The sequence below is a fragment of the Oryx dammah genome, unplaced genomic scaffold (assembly GCF_014754425.2).
Source record: "Oryx dammah isolate SB20612 unplaced genomic scaffold, SCBI_Odam_1.1 HiC_scaffold_2, whole genome shotgun sequence".
NCBI lineage: Eukaryota > Metazoa > Chordata > Mammalia > Artiodactyla > Bovidae > Oryx > Oryx dammah.
The window spans coordinates 85,670,660-85,692,457 of record NW_024070186.1 but is presented as its reverse complement, the minus strand read 5'-3'; the positions used below and the strand labels follow the sequence as shown (position 1 = coordinate 85,692,457).

General features: G+C 40.1%; 1 long non-coding RNA gene across 1 annotated transcript; it reads left to right on the top strand.

The window, feature by feature from the left end:
• The first annotated feature begins 11 nt into the window (after positions 1–11).
• Positions 12–21,025, top strand: LOC120870439. Its single transcript, XR_005722774.1, has 3 exons — positions 12–155; positions 19,985–20,078; positions 20,184–21,025. It is a non-coding gene; the product is annotated as an uncharacterized LOC120870439 (long non-coding RNA).
• The last annotated feature ends 773 nt before the right edge of the window (positions 21,026–21,798 follow it).

The window sequence follows — 21,798 nt, the reverse complement described above, 5'->3', positions numbered from 1 at the left end:
GCGCACTTCCAGACGGTGGGAGCGCTCTCGGCTCTCCCGGTTGGTTGCTGTGTTGCTTCCTGCCGCCGCATCCTTTGCGACCTCTGGTGCCTTCTTTGAGCTCCAAGACTAATCTCATAGATGCGATATCGCTTCATAAGTTTCCGAAAGTCTTGGTAAGTAGTAGACGTTTAGTGTCTCAGCTTCACAAGCTTTTTTTTTTTTTTTAACAGACCCAACTTCCTATGACTGTGTTTTGTTGTTTCTGCAACTCTGGAGCCCTCTGCTAGGTTTCCTGCAACTGGCATCAAAATGCATATACTATTATCACTACACCGAAGCGACTTTTGCACCTGCTTCCCAACTTCCAAACTGATCAGTGCGGCAGCCCATTCAGCAGAAGTAAAATACCAGGATGATTAGTGCAAAGAAAGTTCTGGGCGCAGAGCCTGACACATTGTAGGTTTTAGTAAACGGCTGTCCAGTCCGCTTTCCTTCAATCAATTTGCAATAGGTCTCCCTTCAAGGTCTCAGTTTCCTCATGCAAGGGAAAAAAGTGTGTATATGTGTAAAAAAGAATAGAATAGAATGTGTAGAATAGAAAAGAAATGTATAGAAAGGTCACTGGAAAGGTCAAAATATAATAGTTACCTCTAGAGAGGAGGAATGGAGGGCATGGTGAAAGGGGACTTTGAGAGTCTTTATTAATCTTTTCTTCTTGTTGTTCACTCAGTCATGTCTAACTCTTTTCGACCCTATGGACTGCAGCAGGCCAGGCTTCCTTGTCCCTCACCATCTACCCGAGCTTCCTGAAACTCATGTCCATTGAGTCGATGATGCCATCTAACCATCCCATCCTCTGTCGTCCCCTTCTTCTCCTGCCTTCAGTCTTGCCCAGCATCAGGGTCTCTTCTAATGAATCCATTCTTTGAATAAGGTGGCCAAAGTATTGGAGCTTCAGATTCAGCATCAGTCCTTCCAATGAATATTCAGGATTAATTTCCTTTAGGATTCACTGGTTTGATCTCTTTGCAGTCCAAGGGACTCTCAAGAGTCTTCTCCAACACCACAGTTCAAAACCATCAATTCTTCGGCACTCAGCTTTCTTTACAAATCCGTACAAGACTACTGGAAAAACCATAGCTTTGACTCTATGGACCTTTGTCAGCAAAGTAATGTCTCTGCTTTTTAAAATGCTGTCTAACTTGGTCATAGCTTTTCTTCCAAAGAGCAAGTGTCTTTTAATTTCATGGCTGCAGTCACCACTTTTAATTTCATGGCTGCAGTCACCATCTGCAGTGATTTTGGAGCTGAAGAAAATAAAGTCACTGTTTCCATTGTTTCACCATCTATTTGCCATGAACTGATGGGGCCAGAAGCCATGATCTTCATTTTTTGAATGTTGAGTTTCAAGCCAGCTTTTTCATTCTCCCCTTTCACATTCATCAAGAGGCTCTTCAGTTCCTCTTCACTTTCTGTCTTAATCTGCATATCTGAGATTATTGACATTTCTCTTGACAATCTTGATTCCAGCCTGTGCTTCATCAGCCTGGCGTTTCTCATGATGTACTCTGCATCCTTTATTTTTAAGCAAAGGTAACATTATTTTGTTAATTATATGACTTAAAAGTATGTTTAAAAACAATTATAGAAGTACGCTTAAATCTGATGATCCCTTACCTTGAAAATAAAGTTAAAAAGACTCAATTTAGGCTCTTAGACTACCTCCCAACTAAATATTTTGCATCTACACAGAAAAATGGCCCAATAAAAGAGGAGATGAGTCATCTGGAGAATTGACCCATCCTAAAAGTCTGTAAATGCGCTATTGAGATGAATTTTAAAAACAAGTCAAACCAAAGTAACCGTAGGGTTATATGATTGGCCTGTACTCCTAATCAAGAGTATTGTCAGTTAAATGACACACCTCCCAGGTTGCTACAGTTTCTAGGTGGGTTGAGGAAGCCCAGGAACCAGTCGTGGATTTGGGAAACTGGTTCACATTCACACAAAGGTGCAAAAAAAGGAGAGGAAAAACCAGAGCAAGAAACAGTGTGACCTCTTCCTTCCTAAAAGCCTTAATCCTAAAGTCTGTGTCTCTGAAGCCACCATGCAAAATTAGGTTCCAAATAAGTTAGTCTAACACCACTGACTACAAAAACTATGTGCAATTATTTCTGTATCTCCATTAAATGCAGAGGCTAACAATGAGATCTGTGGGTTTATTTCCAAAGTCTTAGGGTTCAGATATCATGATGTCATTTTTAAATAAATCTATGAAAAAGTGGTAAAGATTGTGATATCCACGACTCTAGAAAAGATTTTGTAGAAATTTTAAAAATAAGCTGAAAGAAAGGAGACAGGAAATTAATAACAAAACCTTGATAGATTTTTTTTATTTTTAAAGAATATGAAATTTCTTTAGAATCACAAGAAAATATATTTAAATATGTCCCCCAAATCATGGAAAATACATTCTTTAAAAAACAGGGATTATGCTCAAGAAATTAAATTGCAAAAATGTTGTACATTGAATAATGGAAAATTAAAGTTTTGGATGACAAAGAGCAACTATCCCAAACTTAAACATCAGTATGAAAAGGCAAAAAGATATGACACTGAAAGATAAACTCCCCAGGTCAGTAGGTGCCCAATATGCTACTGGAGAAGAGTGGGGAAATAACTACAGAAAGAATGAAGGGATGGAGCCAAAGTGAAAACAACACCCAGGTGTAGATGTGACTGCTGATGAAAGTAAAGTCCAATGCTGTAAATATCCGATGCCAATATTGCATAGGAACCTGGAATGTTAGGTCCATTAATCAAGGTAAATTGGAAGTAGTCAAACAGGAGATGGCAAGAGTGAATATCAACATTCTAGGAATCAGTGAACTAAGTAGACTGGAATGGGTGAATTTAATTCAGATCACTCTAATATCTAATATTGTGGGCAAGAATCCCTTAGAAGAAATGGAGTAGCCCTCATAGTCAACAAAAGAGTCTGAAATGCAATACTTGGGTGCAATCTCAAAAATGACAGAATGATCTCTGTTCATTTCCAAGGCAAACCATTCAGTATCACAGTAATGTAAGTCTATGCCCCAACCACTAATGCCGAACAGACTGAAGTTCAATGGTTCTATGATCTGCAAGACTTTGTAGAACACACCAAAAAAACATGTCCTTTTCATCATAGGGAACTGGAATACAAAAATAGGAAGTCAAGAGATACCTGGAGGATCAGGCAAGTTTGGCCTTGGAGAACAAAATGAAGCAGGGCAAAGGCTAACAGAGCTTTGCCAAGAGAACACACTGGTCATAGCAAACACTCCCTTCCAACAACACAAGAGATGACTGTACATGTGGAGGTCACCAGGTGGTCAATACTGAAATCAGATTGATTATATTCTTTGGAGCTGAAGATGGCAAAGCTCTATACAGTCAGCAAAAACAAGACTGGGAGCTGACTGTGGCTCAGATCATGAACTTTTTTATTGCCAAATTCAAGAAAATTGAATTGAAGAAAGTAGGGAAAACCACAGACCATTCAGGTATGACCTAAACCAAAGCCTTTACTATTATACAGTGGAAGTGACAAATAGATTCAAGGGATTAGATCTTAAAGACAAAGTGCCTAAAGAACTATGGACAGAGGTTCATGACATTGTACAGGAGGCAGTGATCAAGACCATCCCCAAGAAAAATAAATGCAAAAAAGCAAACTGGCTGTCTGAGGAGGCCTTCCAAATAGCTGAGAAAAGAAGAGAAGTAAAAGGCAAAGGAGAAAAGGAAAGTTATACCCATCTGAATGCAGAGTTCCAAAGAATAGCAAGGAGAGATAAGAAAGCCTTCCTTAGTGATCAATGCAAAGAAATAGAGGAAAACAATAGAATGGAAAAGACTAGTGATCTCTTCAAGAAAATTAGAGATACCAAGGGAACATTTTGTGCAAAGATGGGCACAATAAAGGACAGAAACGGTATGGACCTAACAGAAGAAGAAGATACTAAGAAAAGGTGGCAAGAATACATGGAAGAACTATACAAAAAAGATCTTCATAGATAACCACAATGGTGTGATCACTCACCTACAGCCAGACATCCTGGAATGCAAAGTCAAGTGGGCCTTAGGAAGCATCACTACGAACAAAGCTAGTGGAGTTGATGGAATTCCAGTTGAGCTATTTCAAGTCCTAAAAGATGATGCTGTGAAAGTGCTGCACTCAGTATGCCAGCAAATTTGGAAAATTCAGAGTGGCCACAGGACTGAAAAAGGTCAGTTTTCATTCCAGTCCCAAAGAAAGGCAATGCCAAAGAATGCTCATACTACCACACAACTGCACTCATCTCACATGCTAGCAAAGCAGTGCTCAAAATTCTCCAGGTGAGGCTTCAACAGTACGTGAACCGAGAACTTCCACATGTTCAAGCTGGATTTAGAAAAGGCAGAGGAACCAAAGGTCAAATTGCCAAAATCTGTTGGATCATCGAAAAAGCGAGAGAATTCCAGAAAAACATCTACTTCTGCTTTATTGACTACACCAAAGCCTTTGACTCTGTGAATCACAACAAACTGTGGGAAATTCTGAAAGAGATGGGAATACCAGACCACCTGACCTGCCTCCTGAGAAATCTGTATGCAGGTCAAGAAGCAACAGTTAGAACTGGACATGGAAGAGCTGACTGGTTCCAAAATGGGAAAGGAGTATGTCAAGGCTGTATATTGTCACCCTTCTTACTTAACTTGTATGTAGAGTACATCATGGTAAATGCTGGGCTGGATGAAGCACAGCTAGAATCAAGATTGCCAGGAGAACTATCAATAGCGTCAGATATGCAGATGACACAACCCTTATGGCAGAAAGAAAAGAAGAACTAAAGAACCTCTTGATGAAAGCGAAAGAAGAGAGTGAAAAAGCTGGCTTAAAGCTCAACATTCAAAAAATGAAGATCATGGCATCCTGTCCCATCACTTCATGGCAAATACATGATGAAACAATGAAAACAGTGACAGACTATTTTCTTGAGCTCCAGAATCACTGCAGATGGTGACTTCAGTCTTGAAATTAAAAGACGCTTGCTCCTTGGAAGAAAAGCTATAACCAACCAAGACAGCATTTTAAAAAGCAGAGACATCACTTTGCTGACAAAGGTCCTCAGAGTCAAAGCTATGGTTTTTCCAGTAGTCATGTATGGATGTGAGAGTTGGACCATAAAGAAAGCTGAGCACCAAAGAATTGATGATTTTGCACTGTGGTGTTGGAGAAGACTCTTGAGAGTCCCTTGAACTACAAGGAGATCCAACCAGTGAATCTTAAAGGAAATCAGTCCTGAATATCCATTGGAAAGACTGATGCTGAAGCTGAAGCTCCAATAGTTTGGCCACCTGATTAGAAGAACTGACTCACTGGAAAAGACCTTAATGCTGGGCAATATTGAAGGCGTGAGGAGAAGGGGATGACAGAAGATGAGATGGTTGGATGGCATCACCAACTCAATGGACATGAGTTTGAACAAGCTTGGGTAGATGGTGAGGGACAGGGAAGCCTGGCGTTCTGCAGTCCATGAGATCGCACGGAATCGGACATGACTAAGCAACTGCATTTTCCCTTTTCACTTTCATGCATTGGAGAAGGAAATGGCAACCCACTCCAGTGTTCTTGCCTGGAGAATCCCAGGGACGGGGGAGCCTAGTGGGCTGCTGTCTATGGTGTCTCACAGAGTTGGACATGACCGAAGCAACTTAGCAGCAGCAGCAGCAGTAAGTATATCACTATAAGACCAGGAAAATAAATACCCTAACCTCACTCTCCTCCTCTTCTACCATTTCTTGCCAGGAATCTCTACTAGCAACCCAACTGGAAGACAGCATGCGTGCTAAGTGGTAAGTTGCTTCAGTCGTGTCTGACTCTTTGCGACCCCATGGACTGTAGCCTGCCAGCCTCCTCTGTCTATGGGATTTCCCAGGCAAGGATACTGGAGTAGGTTGCTATTTCCTTCTCCAGAGGATTTCTTGGACCCAGGGATTGAACCCAGGCACCCAGGGATTGAATCCACATCTCCTGCATCGCAGGCAGATTCTTTACAGTCTGAGCCACCAAGGAAACCCTATCAGTCATTCAGTTCAGTTCAGTCGCTCAAGTCGTGTCCGACTCTTTGTGACCCCATGAACTACAGCACGCCAGGCCTCCCTGTGACAAATACAGGTTAAAATTGCAGTAAAATACCATGCCACACTTACCAGAATGATTAAATGACTTACTATACCAAGTGTTAGAGAGTATGTAAAGCAAATGAAACTCTTAAATCTAGTTGATGAGAATGTTGACTAAAAAAAGATGTACAACTTGAGAGTTGTGAGTTAAGTTTTATTTGGGACAAAATGAGGACTGCAGCCTGGAGGCAGCATCTCAGATAGCTCCGAGAGACTCAACTGGAAGACAGGGGACACAACAGCCTGTGGGGCAGAGAGTAGAGTGAAGAGAGAAGACAGTGAGTGGATCTGGAGAGCCAAAGACAGGTTGTTAGGCACAAATAGAAAGTGAAAAATATTTAAAACTGAATTGTTGAGAAAATACATATCAGAATTTGTGAAATGCAGTTTTAAGAGTACCTAAAGGACAAGTTTGCAACCTTAAATGGTTATATTAGAGAAGGTTAGAAAATGAGGACCTCAGTAATCAAGAGGTTAATAAAGGAACAACAGAATTAACCCAGGGAAAGTTAAAGGGGAAAATGCAGAAATCAATAAAATAGAAAACAAAATACAAAAGCTAGTTCTCTGAAATAAGTAAAATCGAAATCCTTTTACAAATTAGATTAAGAAAAAAAAGGGACATAACAGATAGAGCGGAGATTTTTAAAATAAGAGAATATTATGAACAACATTATGGCTATGAATTAGGAAATAGATGGCAGTTTCCTGAAAAATATAATTTACCAAAATTGACTCAACTTGGGTAGACTTATGACAATTAACAAAATTGACTTAATTACACAAATAAACAACAAGACCCAGATTACTTTACAGGTGATTTCTACCAAAAAGAAAGAAAAAAGAAATAGAAAAAAAAAAAGAAGAAGAAAAGAAACAGGTGGTCCTAAACTTATGCAGATTATTCTAGAAAAGGAACAATGGGGACAAATAACTGCTTCTGAAAACAAAGCAGTAAATGGAAACTCAGCCTCACTCATTGTTAATCAAGATAAAAATGCTATACTAAACCAAAATTTAGAAATCCAATAAGACACACACATATATGTATTACTTTTTAACTAGATTTATTCAGGAATGCAGGTATAATTTTATAACAAAATTTTTTCAATGTAATTTTGATAGTAGAATAAATTAAATATAAGAAACCATTTGATCCATTTGATCAGACACAGAAAAAACATTGATGTAAATCAATATCCTTCCACAAAACAAAACTAAAAAACATCCTTAATGCTCTAGGTAGAGGAAAAAGCTTCCTTAACTTAATGAAGTATATTTACTAAAAGCACAGAGTAAACAGTGTTATAACTAATAATAAAACATTTAAAGTAAAAAACAAGTATGCACCCTAACACTGTTTCTATTCAGTGATATACGAGAGGTCCTGGCCATAGTAGTAAGACAAGAAAGAATATATTTAAAATTTTTTAAAGAAGAAAAAATTGTTATTGTATACTATATGATTATTTGCACAGAAAATCTAAGCAAACTAACAAAACTAACAGAAAAATTCAAAGATATTTCTCGATATAAAACCAAAATGCATATTTTAAAACTGTATTCCTAAAGATGAACAACAAATAGTTTGGAACTGTAATTTTTTAAATATCCCATTCATGATAGTGACTAAAAATATAAAATATGTTTAAGTATAGATTTAACAAAAATGCAAAAGGCCTTGTAAAGAAAATGATAAACTTTACTGATAGGCATTAAATGAAGAAATCTACTATATTCATGTGTAGGAAGACCCAATGTTATAAAGATGCTAATTTTCTATACAATAATTGATAAATTCAATGTAATTCCAATCAAAATCCCACAGAATTTCTCCAACATTTTACTAAAGTGATTTTAAAATTCAAAACCAAAAAGAAAATAATAAGACACTTTTTAAGTAGAACAGGTGGAAGTTTTGCCTACAAGATATCAGGACGTAAGGTACAGTAACTAAGACTGACTGGTATGGGTGGGGGATAGACAGAATACAGAACAGAGAGACCATACACAAACACAAAGGTATATGGACACCATGACAGAGGTGAGGCCATGGTGATTAGTGAGGGAAAGGATGGACTAACCAATCAATAACCTGGGACCTAAATACAACTAGATCCTAACCTTAGAGACAAAAATAGATTATAGATTCATTAAGATTTAAGTAAGAGGAGCAAAACTTTGCAACTTTCATGATAGCATATTTATAGGGGCTTCTCCTAAAGACTTTAAGTCAGACTGCCTTACAAAACTTAAGAAGGGAGTGCTATGTACTTAGTGCTCCAGGGGGCACCATTCATATAGGCCAGAGGGTGATTCAGTTCAGTCACTCATTCATGTCCAACTCTATGACCCCATGAGTCTCAGCTTGCCAGGCCTCCCTGTCCATCACCAACTCCCGGAGTTCACTCAGACTCATGTCCATTGAGTCAGTGATGCCATCCAGCCATCTCATCCTCTGTCGTCCCCTTCTCCTCCTGCCCCCAATCCCTCCCAGCATCAGGGTCTTTTCCAGTGAGTCAACTCTTCGCATGAGGTGGCCAAAGTATTGGAGTTTCAGCTTTAGCATCACTCCTTCCAATGAACTGATCTCCTTTAGGATGATGGACTGGTTGGATCTCCTTGCAGTCCAAGGGACTCTTGAATCTTCTCCAACACCACAGTTCAAAAGCATCGATCGATTCTTCAGCACTCAGCTTTCTTCACAGTTCAACTCTCACATCTATACATGACCACAGGAAAAACCATAGCCTTGACTAGATGGACCTTTGTTGCCAAAGTAATGTCTCTGCTTTTTAATATGCTATCTAGGTTGGTCATAACTTTCCTTCCAAGGAGTAGGCATCTTTTAATTTCATGGCTGCAGTCACCATCTGCAGTGATTTTGGAGCCCAGAAAAATAAAGTCACCCACTGTTTCCCCATCTATCTACCATGAAGTGATGGGATCAGATGCCATGATCTTAGTTTTCTGAATATTGAGCTTTAAGCCAACTTTTTCACTCTCCACTTTCACTTTCATCAACAGGCTTTTTAGTTCCTCTTCACTTTCTGCCATAAGGGTGGTGTCATCTGCATATCTGAGGTTATTGATATTTCTCCTGGCAATCTTGATTCTAGCTTGTGCTTCTTCCAGCCCAGCGTTTCTCATGATGTACTCTGTATATAAGTTAAATAAGCAGGGTGACAATATACAGCCTTGACGTACTCCTTTTCCTATTTGGAACCAGTCTGTTGTTCCATGTCCAGTTCTAACTGTTGCTTCCTGACCTGCATATACAGAAAGCCCTAAAGTTGTAGATCAGCAGGTTTTGATCAAGGAAGTGAAAAAATTATTAAAACATAAAATCATAAACTATGAAGGCAAAAAGTAATAAATTTGACTATACTATAACTAGAAATGTCTGGACTTCTCTGGTGGTCCAGTGGTTGAGAATCCACCTGTTTGCAAACATCACATCCAGATACAATAACATCCAGAGGAAGAAGAGCCAGCTCATCTCTTCTGCCTTTTTCTCTCTTTTTTTAATCGAGAAAGGAAACATTCCCTAGAAGTCCCTTGAGAGACTTTCCTTCAGATTTCATCAGTTTGAATTGAGTCACAATTCTGTTCCTAAAGCTGTCCCTGCCAAAGAATGTGAGATAAACATAACTGGTTTTTAGTAAAGCATATGGCTTTGTGGAGGAAGGTGGATACCTCCCTGAAATCTGGTCCTTTTAGGAAGAAGGAGGGGAATGGGTGTTAATTAGGCAGTTGTCAAAATCTACTCCATTCATAAAGCTTCACTCAGCCTGATGAATTACCCCTGTACTCCTTTGTTCTGATTTTACCTTTACCTAGAATCCTTCCCAATGATATTTTACCTTTCTAGGTTCCTTCATACCAAGAAAACAGTGTGTGAGTATGTTGGTCATTGGAAACTTCCGTCTCTCAATATGAGATTTAAAGACTGGTACTTGGTTTAGGGTTAGAGTTTTCTGTTCCTACTTTTTTAATATTTCCAGAATGTTACGTAAATAGAATATACACAGTGGAGCCTTTTGAGTCTGGCATCTTTCACTTAGCATAATGCATGTAAGATTCATACAGAACTTCCCTGGTGGTCCAGTGGTTAAGAATCCACTTGCCGTGAAAAGACAGCCTTCGGAATGGGAGAAAATAATAGCAAATGAAGCAACTGACAAACAACTAATCTCAAAAATATACAAGCAACTCCTGCAGCTCAATTCCAGAAAAATAAACGACCCAATCAAAAAATGGGCCAAAGAACTAAATAGACATTTTTCCGAAGAAGACATACAGATGGCTAACACATGAAAAGATGCTCAACATCACTAATCAGAGAAATGCAAATCAAGACCACAATGAGATACCATTTCACACCAGTCAGAATGGCTGCGATCCAAAAGTCTACAAGCAATAAATGCTGGAGAGGGTGTGGAGAAAAGGGAACCCTCTTACACTGTTGGTGGGAATGCAAACTGGTACAGCCACTATGGAGAACAGTGTGGCGATTCCTTAAAAAACTGGAAATAGAACTGCCTTATGACCCAGTAATCCCACTGCTGGGCATACACACTGAGGAAACCAGAATTGAAAGAGACACGTGTACCCCAATGTTCATCACAGCACTGTTTATAATAGCCAGGACATGGAAGCAACCTAGATGTCCATCAGCAGACGAATGGATAAGAAAGCTGTGGTACATGTACACAATGGAGTATTACTCAGCCATTAAAAGGAATATGTTTGAATCCATTCTAATGAGGTGGATGAAACTGGAGCCGATTATACAGAGTGAAGTAAGCCAGAAAGAAAAACACCAATACAGTATACTAACACATATATATGGAATTTAGAAAGATGGTAGTGATAACCCTGTATGCGAGACAGTAAAAGAGACACAGATATATAGAATGGACTTTTGGACTCTGTGGGAGAGGGAGAGGGTGGGATGATTTGGGAGAATGGCATTGAAACATGTATACTATCATGTAAGAAACGAATCGCCAGTCTAGGTTCAATACAGGATACAGGATGCTTGGGGCTGGTGCACTGGGATGACCCAGAGAGATGATATGGGGAGAGAGGTGGGAGGGGGGTTCAGGATTGGGAACTCATGTACACCCGTGGCGGATTCATGTCAATGTATGGCAAAACCAATACAGTATTGTAAAGTAAAATTAAAAAAAAAAAATCCACCTGCCAATGCAGAGAACATGGATTTGATCCTTCGATCCCTGATCCAGGAAGATCTCACATGCCACAGAAGAACTAACCCCCTGTGCCACAACTAAGCCTGCACTCTAGAGCCCATGCTTCACAACAAGAGAAGCCACTGCAATGAGAAGCCTGCACGTCAAAATGAAGAGTTGCCCCCACCGGCTGCAGCTAGAGAAAGCTCGCGTGCAGCAATAAGGACCCAATGCAGCCAAAAATAAATAAATAAATAAATTTTAAACAGAGTCACCCATGTGTTGTCTATATCAGTATTTCATCCCTTTTTACTGCTAAATAGGATTCAGTTGTAAGCATGTATTACAATTGTTCATTCATCAGTTGAAGGGTATTTGGGTTGTTTCCAGTTGCTATTATGAATAAAGCTACTACCAACTCATGTAGAAGTTTTTGTGTGAACATAAGTTTTCACTTCTCTTGGGAAGTACTTGGGTGTAGAATTGCTGGGTCATATAGTGAATGTATGTTTACCTTTATAAGAAATTGATAAACTGTCCAGATATTTTTAAAATTTCATTTTGGGGAAAATGTCTGGCAATCATCCCCTCAACCAAATCATTAAAGTTAATTAATATTACTAAGAATGAGACAGAATAATATACTGTATTCGTTTTTCTTTTGACTGCACAGCATGTGAGACCTTAGTTCCCCAACTAGGAATAGAACCCACGCCCCTGGCAGTAGAAGTACAGAGTCTTAACCACTGGACTGCTAGGGAAGTTTCTAACGTGATATGTTAAGAAATAAACAAGCATCATCTGTGACATATTCTTGACAAAACTTAAACTTCCAGGCTTAATTTCCAGAATATAAGACAAATAAAAAAATAAGTTAAATAATTCTATAAGGAAGCAACCAGGTAGATCCAGAATGTAAGCCTTCACCATGCTAGTCTCTTCAAAAGAATCAGTGTCATAGGTGGGGGCAGGCAGGTAGTTGGGGAGGGAGAAGGCAAGAGGATTGTTCTAGATGAAAAGGGAATGAAAAGGAAACCACCAAAATCAATGCCTTCATTGGATGCTAGTTATAAAATAACAAAAAAAAAGCAGCTATAAAAAACATTTTTTGCAGACGGAATTTTAATATGGACTCAATATGAGATGACATTAGGCAATTATTAAGTTTCTTAAGATAATGACATTTAGTTATGAAAAAGGTTTTATTTCACAGAGGTACATTCTAACATATTTAGGGGTAAACTATTAATGATGTCTGCAATTTACTTTTAAATGGTTCAGCAAATTCAAAAATATGTAGCATAGCTATAATAAAATGTTAACAATTATTGAATCTAGGTAGTAGTGTACAGGTTTCTTTCAGATTTTCTGTTTAAAACTTGTATGAAATAGCTGGAAAAATCAAATTATTGTATTTTTTATTTCTATAAGTTCTATTTGTATTTCAAATCTGATTAAGTATTTAAAAATTTTCTTGTTACTTGCAGGTGCTTTCAAACTTTCATTTATTTGTTTAAACATGATAGTCGCAGTTATTTTTAATCCTTGTCTGGTAAATTCAGTATCTGAAGACTTTGCATATTTGTTCATTGTTATTTATCCTGCTTCTCATACATGATGCCTGGATCTCTCTGTGTGTGCTTCAGTTCAGTTCAGTCGCTCAGTCATGTCCGACTCTTTGCAACCCCATGGACCGCAGCACTCCAGGCCTCCCTGTCCATCACCAACTGCTAGAGTTTACCCATACTCCTGTCCCTTGAGTCGGTGATGCCATCCAACCATCTCATCCTCTTTTGTCCCCTTCTCCTCCTGCCTTCAATCTTTCCCAGCATCAGGGACTTTTCCAGTGAGTCAGCTCTTCGCATCAGGTGGCCAAATTATTGGAGTTTCAGCTTCAACATCAGTCCTTCCAATGAACACCCAGAACTGATCTCCTTTAGAAGGGACTGGTCGGATCTCCGTGCAGTTCAAGAGACTCTCAAGAATCGTCTCCAACACCACAGCTCAAAACCATCAATTCTTTGGCACTCAGCTTTCTTTATAGTCCAACTCTAACATCCATACATGACCACTGGAAAAACCATAGCTTTAACTAGAAGGACCTGTGTTGGGCAAAGTAATGTCTCTGCTTTTTAATATGCTGTCTAGGTTGGTCATAACTTTTCTTCCAAGGAGCAAACATCTTTTAATTTCATGGCTGCAGTTACCATCTGTAGTGATTTTGGAGCCCAGAAAAATAAAGTCAGCCACTGTTTCCTCTGTTTCCCCATCTATTTACCATGAAGTGATGGGACAGGATGCCATGATCTTCATTTTTTGAATGTTGAGCTTTAAGCCAACTTTTTCACTCTCCACTTTCACTTTCATCAAGAGGCTCTTTAGTTCTTCTTCACTTTCTGCCATAAGGGTGGTGTCATCTGCATATCTGAGGTTATTGATAGTTCTCCTGGCAATCTTGATTCCAGCTTGTGCTTCCTCCAGCCCAGTGTTTCTCATGATGTACTCTGCATATAAGTTAAATAAGCAGAGTGACAATATACAGCCTTGACATACTCCTTTTCCTATTTGGAACCAGTCTGTTGTTCCATGTCCAGTTTAACTGTTGCTTCCTGACCTGCATACAGATTTCTCAAGAGGCAGGTCATGTGGTCTGGTATTCCCATGTCTTTCAGAATTTCCCACAGTTTATTGTGATCCACACAGTCAAAGGCTTTGGCATAGTCAATAAAGCAGAAGTAGATGTTTTTCTGGAACTCTCTTCCTTTTTCGATGATCCAGCAGATGCTGGCAATTTGATCTCTGATTCCTCTGCCTTTTCTGAAACCAGCTTTAACATCTGGAAGTTCATGGTTCACGTGTTGCTGAAGCTTGGCTTGGAGAATTTTGAGCATTACTTGACTAGCGTGTGAGATGAGTGCAGTTGTGTGGTAGTTTGAGCATTCTTTGACATTCCCTTTCTTTGGGATTGGAGTGAAAACTGACCTATTCCTGTCCTGTGTCCACTACTGAGTTTTCCAAATTTGCTGGCATATTGAGTGCAACACTTTGTTTAGTAGTTTATTTATTTTAACCCTGAGGTGCTTATTTTTTGCAAAATGACTTGAGAATTCTTCAAAATTTAAGATTGAAGTTATATTTCTCTAGAGATTTATTTTGATCCCGTCAACCATTTAGAGGCACTACTATTTAAAAATTAATAAATAGAAATCTCAGTTAAGTAAGAGTCTGGAAACCAAAAGGGGGAGCACTCATGCCCCATGCCTTAGCAGATCCCAATATGAAGAAGAACTTCTTTCCTGGTGAGGGCTCAACCAATGAGGAGCCATGGGCTCTTCAATTACTCTAGCCCCCCAACTTCCTTTTCCTCTCTGTAAAAGCTTTTCCTTCCCTTGCTGTGTGGGAACTGGCACATGGCTCATCACATTTGTAGGCCCCCAGTTGCAGTTCTTTGCTGATCCTGAATAAACCCATCTTTGCTGGAGAAATACCTGGCAGTTTGTTTGCTTTAGGTCAGCGCTACCACAGCCGGACCAATTTGAATTAAGCTCATGAGACTTTCTGAACCAATGAATTGGGGTTGCTAATCAACAATGAGAGCAGGCCTGGGGCTACAGCTTCTCAGAGAGAGCGCTCACCCCCCATTACACATCATTGAGGCAACCTTCCATGCATCTCCATGGTGACAGAGGGTGGAAGGGTTGTTTACTTCTGGTTCTCTGTCATCAGAGGGGTCAAATGCATGGGGTGTGTTTTATACTGTACTCTTTTTTTATGAGCTAAATTGTGTCACTCTCAGATTTGTATCTGAAGGTCTAGTATCTAGCACCTTAGAATGTGACTGTATTTGGAGACAGGGACTTGAAAGAGATGGTTTGTTAAAACTAGGTCCTTAGGGTGATTGTAATACATTCTGACTGGTGTTTTTCTTTTTTCTTTTTTAATATGCAAAACAATTGACCATCTTACCCTTGCCCATGCTGCATGGCATGCAGGACCCCATTTTCCTGACCGGGGCCTGAACCCAGGCCCTGTCAGTGAAAGCACCGAGCCCTAACCATTGGACTTCCAGGGAATTCCCTGACTGGTGTCTTCATTAAGAGGAAATGTGGACACAAAAGACACCAGGGGTGTGCATGCACAGATGAAAGACCAAGTGAAGACACAGAGAAAATGTAGCCATCTGTAAGCCAAGGAGAGAGGCCTCAGAGTTAAACTAAACCTGTGGACGCCTTGATCTTGGACTTCTAGCCTCCAAAACTCTGAAGAAAATGCATTTCTGTTGTTCAAGCCGCCCAATTTGTGGTACATGGTAATGGCAGCCCTACTAATACCACTACCCACTTTGCATGACCCTGGCTTTTTTCTTTACTCCAGGCCCTGAGGGGCTGTGAAAATTGCAGCTCATGTTCGCTGGATCTGTCATACACCCTCAAAGAGAAGAGATGTCTGTGCTCCCTGTCTGTTTCTGAGATTCCACATTGACTTTGGCCCAATGATTCCTTATTATCTTGTCATCTCTTTAATGGTTTTAAGAAGTTTTGTTTGTTTTAAAATAGTATCCAGCATCTTTAGTTGTTTTGTGTGAGACAGTCTATCTGAACACCTCCCTCCACAGATCAGCTTTGCTGGAGCTGAAGTTCCATTTAGGGGGGAGAATTAATGTACTAAAAATGTCAACAGTCCCAATAATGGAAGTCCTCAAGAAGGAAACAGGGAGAGAGAGGGAGGCAAGTGGACTAAGAGGGAGGGAGAGAGTGGGAGAGAGGGGGAAGGAAAAAGAAATAGAAGAAAAGGCAAGAAATAATGGATCTATCCTGAGACAAAAAAGATGGAAAAGTGAAGGACAACCTCAAGTCTTCAAGTCTGGGAAGAGAAAGAATGGTGATTTCTATTAAGAAGTATAGAATAGAAGTGAATTTTCAGATAACGACCATGAGTACTACTGTTCTGAGTGGTAGTAAGTCTTCATACAGAGAAGGCGATGGCACCCCACTCCAGTACTCTTGCCTGGAAAATCCATGGACGGAGGAGCCTGGTAGGCTACAGTCCATGGGGTCGCTAAGAGTCAGACACGACTGAGCGACTTCTCTTTCACTTTTCATTTTCATGCATTGGAGAAGGAAATGGCAACCCACTCCAGTGTTCTTGTTTGGAGGATCCCAGGGACGGGGGCTGCTGTCTGTGGGGTCGCACAGAGTCAGACATGACTGAAGCGACGCAGCAGCAGCAGCAGCAGCAGCAGCAGCAAGACTTCATAGGGTAAGACAGGAATGACATTTTCAGTCAAATGAGAGTCATCATATGGTAAGTATAAATCTTAGTGTAGAAACTCATGTAACAAGAAATGCAATTTTATTTTTTCCATAACTCAATTTATTTTTTATTATTTCCAGACCAAGGAATATTTATGTGGCCTAAGGGGTGAGTAGCCATCATTTAATCTTCCAAACCTATTGCCCATACCCTGAGGCTAGTAGTGGTTTTTTACCACCCTGACATCTAGGTTTTAAAATTCAAAAGACAAGAATTGACTCCTTTCTTTTTCCTGTTTTCTACTTTGTTATTGGCATTATAGTTAGCAATGGCTATCAACAGCAGAAAGCGTGAATATCAATGGCTTAATGAAGAGTTGTTTCTCTTACGTACCAAGATGTCCAGGGGTAAGCAGACTGGTACTGGTTGAGTGAAGTCAGGGCGGATGACTCTTAGCTTCTGCTTAAATAGATTCTCTTTGTGAATTTAGGAATTGTCTATTTTTACCACAAAGTAGCAGTAGCAGGGGGTGGGGAGAGAAATGTTTGCACTTTCCTAAACTTTTAGCAGAAATATTAAGGTCCTAAATAAGTCCAGCCAGGGGCTGGACAGTGCTATAGAGACTAGCTTCATCCTCCAAAACTCGGTTTCTCACACATATCCAAGCCACCAGTTTTACAGCAGATTAAGAGATACACCAGTTTTGGAAGTGTTTTGAGTGCCTCTCTGCTCTGGCAACTGGGGTTAGTGCCATTGAAATTGCTATTCCTTACCTAAAAAGAGGTTCAAGACATCCTGGGAGAAGAGAACTATAATAACTGTAATAGTTTCCTCGGGCTGCTGCAGCAAATAACCATAAACTGGGTGGCTTAAAACAACAGAAATTTATTCTCTCACAGTTTTAGAGACTGGAAGTTCAAGATTTCAGCAGGACCATGCTCTCATGAAGGTTCTAGGGCAGAATTTACTCCTTGCCTATCTCTTAGCTTCTGGTTTCACCAGCAATCCTTGGCATTCCATGATATAGAGCTATATAACACTAATGTCTGCCTCTGCCAGCAAATGACATTCTTCCTATGTGTCTCTTTGTTTTCTTATGGCTATCTTCTTGCAAAGAAACCAGTATGACCTCATCTTAACTAATTATGTCTGCAATGACCCTGTTTCCAAATAAGGTCACATTTTGAGGTTCTGGGGTTTAGGACTTCAGCATATATGTATTTTGGGGGGCCACATAATTCAATCAATAACAAGGACCTCACTCATCGCTGATTTAGGAAATTTAATCATAAACACGAACTCCAATGCCCTCTTTTATTAATCACCCTATGTCTGTCTAGGGAATTTAATCATTCTGTAGGATTCTTTCGCTTGGTCTCATCACTGTCCAGTGGTACTTCTGAAATCAACAGACACTTCTGAGAGGTCACACCACCTCCACCTTCCAACCAGATCATGGTTTTTGTCTCAGGATGGCTCAGTTCTAATCCTACTCTAGGGTTAATACTCAGTCTTCAAGCAGATATGGTTTACCCCAGAATTGTAAGACATCCTGGATGAGCCCCACAAATAGCTGATACTAATCCTGAACAAGAAGTAGTTGTAGAATAGCCTTGTGTGTGTACTGCATGTGTGTTCAGTCACTCAGTTGTGTCCGACTCTTTGCAACCCTGTGGACTGTAGCCCTCCAGGCTCCTTTGTCCCTGGGATTCTCCAGGCAAGAATACTGGAGTGGATTACCACTTCCTACTCTAAGAGATCTTCCTGACGCAGGGACTGAACATGCATTTCCCGTGTTTCTTGTATTGGCAGACAGGTTCTTTATCACTGTGCCACCTGGGAAACTCATGAATTGCCTTCGTTTTCTATAATTCAATTTAATTTCTACTGAGCCTTTGTCATCTGGGGTGGCAAGTTTCAGTTAAGTTGGTTTCCTCATGCCTTACCCAAATTGTTCCTAAGTTCTAGGGTGTCTTGATTGGTTCCCTTGGGGGATATACGTGGTCCTTGGTTACCATCCATTCATACCAGCATCTTTGAGATATTGGCACAGTCCATGTGGTCTCCAGTGGCCCCCAAGCACCATGGTGTTCTCTTATCTGCAGGATTTCTTCGAGTCTGAAAGCCTTTAGGGCCACATGTTTGTGTCACTCTTGAGCAAACAAGAAATGCCCTACTGCTCCTATTCCACAATGGGCCAAAGCAACATGTTTCTGAGACAAGCATGTACATGGACAAAGTTTCCCTCTCTAGAGGCATACTGTGCCTGAACAAGTCATGCTTCTCCTCCCTTTTGCCAGCCCAGACAGTCTTTATTTGGGCTGAGGTCAGGGAATCTTAGCTTACTCATGTAGGAGAAGAAAAAACCTTTTCCCCCTATCCTTAAGTTCAGTTGGAGAAGGCAGTGGCACCCCACTCCAGTACTCTTGCCTGGAAAATCCCATGGACGGAGGAGTCTGGTAGGCTGCAGTTCATGGGGTCGCTGAGTCGGACATGACTGAGCGACTTCACTTTTCACTTTTCACTTTCATGCATTGGAGAAGGAAATGGCAACCCACTCCAGTGTTCTTGCCTGGAGAATCCCAGGGATGGGGGAGCCTAGTGGGCTGCCATCTATGAGGTCGCACAGAGTCAGACATGACAGAAGCGACTTGGCAGCAGCAGCAGCAGCAATAAGTTCAGTTATTGAGGTCATGCAAATTAAACTCACGAAGACAGATTAACAGAAGAAAAAGTTTGTTGTGTTTTTTTCGCATGCAGTGCACATACATGCAGGGAAATTCAGTGGTGAGTAACTCAGAGGAGTAGTTAGAATCGGGAGCTTAGATAACATCCAGGCAAGTAAATGTGGGGGTGGGGAAAGGGACTCATAACAAGATAAATGACTTTTTGGAAAAAAGTTGGGGGTTTTAGGAGGATAAACAGGATAAAAGAAAGTCACAATAATGTTTATTACATTTATATAGGTATGAGTGGTCTTCCTGTCTCCTTCAGGGCCATAAAATTGCCCTGGAGAAGGAATTTGGGGTAGATTTTATTCTCGTTTTCCCTTCCAGGAATAGATCTGCCCTGAAGAGTAATATATGGCAGCCTTACTTCCAAAATATTGTTGCCTCGAGTCACATAAGGAGGCTTTGAGAAATCTATTTTTCTGCATCTGTTAAATCTCAAATGTTTTCAGCTTAAAATAATCTTTATACCAAATACCATATTTTGGGGTGGCAAATTCTGATTCCCTTCACTCAACATCAGGTATTTTTAAAAATGTATTTTTGTGTTGAGTTCTCTCTGGGGAGTAGATTTTGAGACTCTATAGCACTTCTTTTTCCTCTGCTTTTTCCTAGGTGAATCATTCCTAAAAGAATGAATGTCCAATAGCCCATCTGACTATGGGCTTATTTTCATTATTTGGAAAGGACCAAATAATGTAAGGACCAGGTAAAACATTGGTTAATATTCCAAAAACCTATCCTGACACACATTTGCCATGTCATTTCATCTCAACAACTCTGTTAAGAAGGTCTTTTTGTTTCTTTTTTGCAGTTGAGGAAACAGAGGTTAAGAAGACTGCACAGATTGAAGCAAAATTCAAATCCACATCTATCTGATTCTAGAATATTCTCCATTTTTTCCCCTCCTGCTCACTTCAGAACAGACTCTAATATGATTTCTGCTCACAATGCACCAGTCCACTTTTACTGAGGTCCCCCAATACCTCAAAGCTAATTCCTATAGACATTTATCAGTCTTTATCTCAACTAACTTTTCAATAGAATTTGGCATTTCCTTATTAAACCTTCTTACAACAGTCTCACTCTTGATTTCCTGGGACCACAACTGCTGATTTTTGTCCTGTCTTCCTGATCCTCCCCTCTTTTGCACCTTATTCCTCCTATCAGCCTTTCACTGCGTCCTAAGACTTGCCCCAGGCCACCTCTCTTACCATACCCTCAGTTCTAATAATCAGAAATAGATAAGATTTACAAATTTCAGCTGTTAAATAAGTATATTTAATCCTTATATTTATTTTATATAATTTACATTTGACAAGATAGCATATTTTGTTTGAAAGAACATGGCCTTTAGACTCTAATCTGGATACAGATCCTGGCCTTTTCCACATACTGTCAAAATGCCCTTGGGCAGTGACACCTGCCCTGGTCTCTTCTATAAAATGGGAAGTTTCTAAATCTGTTTGGAATGTGAAATGGGAGACTAAAATGCACACTGTCTAAAAATGTGTCTACAACTGCACAGAAGTCCTTTCTTTTTTCTTATAAATCAGATCGTAGCTTACTTCTGTCACGCGAGTGTATGTTCCTCGGTTCTTTGTCTCGTCACAGCAAAGATTTGGAGCGACGGACATTAAAGCCTTCGGCATGTCACAGCTCTCAGGTCTTGGACAAACTGTGTTATAGCTCTTAGGCAAATCAGTGTTACAGCTCTATTTTATTTAGAAGATAGCAGGAGAATCCATTCTCGAAGCCTGAGGGCATGCCAACCCAAAGACTCGAAGAGAAGAGAGTGTTGGAGCACGTGAGGGAGGGAAAGAGAGAGCGCTTTGGCTCCTCCTTTTATATGTTTTTTTCCTCCACCTGGGCCTGCCCTATGCAAATTGGGCTTAGCCAGGAGTGCTGTTTGTTCTAACTGAAGTCTTCACTGTGGTCCTTGAACCTTCCTTGTCTTTTACCCACCGCCATTTTGGACTCCTTTTCCCTATTCTACCTACCCAACACTTCCTTTCTGAACAGAACAGTGAGTAGTCCAAGTTCAGTCTCTAGAGTCAAATAGTCCTGTGTTTAAATCCTGACTTGGCCTCATTCTTGTGATTTAACCTTGGGCAAATACTGTGAGTTTCTGTTTCCTTCATCTGTAAAATAGGCACAATAATAGTGTCTCCTTAGCAGAACTGGTGAAAGGATTAAATGAGATATTCAGCACCCAGTGCACTTGCCTAGTCCATAATTAGTTTTCAGTAAATGTTAACTCTTGGGAACATGATCATCTCACACCTTTATGCAGTCGTATTTCAATTTTAATTAGTTGGAGCTCCTACAGTTTTCCCCAAGCAAGGCATAATTTAGAATGAAATTGAATAGCTTGAGGTTCTTGGCACATATTTTACCAAGGCTAGTATCAGAGTGGGCATCACTGGTGA